This window comes from Euwallacea similis, unplaced genomic scaffold, assembly GCF_039881205.1.
Source record: "Euwallacea similis isolate ESF13 unplaced genomic scaffold, ESF131.1 scaffold_66, whole genome shotgun sequence".
Lineage (NCBI taxonomy): Eukaryota > Metazoa > Arthropoda > Insecta > Coleoptera > Curculionidae > Euwallacea > Euwallacea similis.
This window is the reverse complement of record NW_027098691.1, coordinates 62293-64345: the sequence shown is the minus strand read 5'-3', so window position 1 is coordinate 64345 and position 2053 is coordinate 62293.

The following is a 2053-nucleotide window of genomic DNA, read 5'->3' as shown; positions in this document are numbered from 1 at the left end:
TTTGAATCCAAAATAGACAGATTTGGCCGAAATAAGCCAAATCGGTCGATTTGAGCAAATTCAGAGATGAAACGATCGTTTCTGACCGATTTCGCTCGTTTCTGCCTGTTTTAGTCATTTTGGCACGTTTTCATCCATTTGGTTCTGTTTCCATCCAAAATAGACAGATTTGGCCAAAATAAGCCAAATCGGTCGATTTGAGCAAAATCAGAGATGAAACGATCGTTTCTGACCGACTTCGCTCGTTTCTGCCTGTTTTAGTCATTTTGGCACGTTTTCATCCATTTGTTTCTGTTTCCATCCAAAATAGACAGATTTGGCCGAAATATGCCAAATGGGTCGATTTGAGCAAATTCAGAGATGAAACGATCGTTTCTGACCGATTTCGCTCGTTTCTGCCTGTTTTAGTTATTTTGGCACGTTTTCATCCATTTGGTGCAATTTGAATCCAAAATAGACAGATTTGGCCGAGATAAACCAAATCGGTCGATTTGAACAAATTCAGAGATGAAACGATCGTTTCTGACCGATTTCGCTCGTTTCTGCCTGTTTTTGTCATTTTGGCACGTTTTCATCCATTTGGTTCTGTTTCCATCCAAAACAGACAGATTTGGCCGAAATAGGTCAAATCGGCCGATTTGAACAAATTCCTTGATGAAACGATCGTTTCTGACCGATTTCGCTCGTTTCTGCCTGTTTTAGTCATTTTGGCACGTTTTCATCCATTTGGTTCTGTTTCCATCCAAAATAGACAGATTTGGCCGAAATAGGTCAAATCGGCCGATTTGAACAAATTCAGAGATGAAACGATCGTTTCTGACCGATTTCGCTCGTTTCTGCCTGTTTTTGTCATTTTGGCACGTTTTCATCCATTTGGTTCTGTTTCCATCCAAAACAGACAGATTTGGCCGAAATAGGTCAAATCGGCCGATTTGAACAAATTCCTTGATGAAACGATCGTTTCTGACCGATTTCGCTCGTTTCTGCCTGTTTTAGTTATTTTGGCACGTTTTCATCCATTTGGTGCAATTTGAATCCAAAATAGACAGATTTGGCCGAGATAAACCAAATCGGTCGATTTGAACAAATTCAGAGATGAAACGATCGTTTCTGACCGATTTCGCTCGTTTCTGCCTGTTTTTGTCATTTTGGCACGTTTTCATCCATTTGGTTCTGTTTCCATCCAAAACAGACAGATTTGGCCGAAATAGGTCAAATCGGCCGATTTGAACAAATTCCTTGATGAAACGATCGTTTCTGACCGATTTCGCTCGTTTCCGCCTGTTTTAGTCATTTTGGCACGTTTTCATCAATTTGGTGCAATTTGAATCCAAAATAGACAGATTTGGCCGAAATAATCCAAATCGGTCGATTTGAGCAAATTCCTTGATGAAACGTTCGTTTCTGACCGATTTCGTTCGTTTCTGCCTGTTTTAGTCATTTTGGCACGTTTTCATCCATTTGGTTCTGTTTCCATCCAAAATAGACAGATTTGGCCGAAATAAGCCAAATCGGTCGATTTGAGCAAATTCAGACATGAAACGATCAGTTCGGTGCGAACAAGCGTCTAGGCAAGACGTGTGTAAGATCGCTCCGGCGGAAATCTGTCGTTTTGTACGGTAAAAGTAGTGCGAAAAAAGAATTTGTTACGTCTACGGATTGTGCATATTGTATGCTAAATTTTGAAGCTAGTGAAGTGGCGATGCGGGTGAGATTTCAGCGCGATTAAGGTGATTTTGATGTCTTAAACAAAGGATCCGGTAAGGCGTTGAAATTCTTATTGCCCAAAACGGTCATTTAGCCGAGGCCTGGGTGCCATAAATCGTCTCTCTAGGGACGCAAAGACCCTTTTGGGCAGCAACATCTGGTTGCCAAGTGTTTGTCATATTGTGTATACTTTCGTCGAATTCTCGCTTTTGGCCGCGAAAGTAATTTATAAATTTTGTTAGTACCCCCACAATGGATCCCATTGTGGAGGTTAAATTGCTGCAATGTAGTAGCGATGTTGAGAGCGCGGGGGTATGGTCCCAAAAATTAAGACCGCGAAAACGAA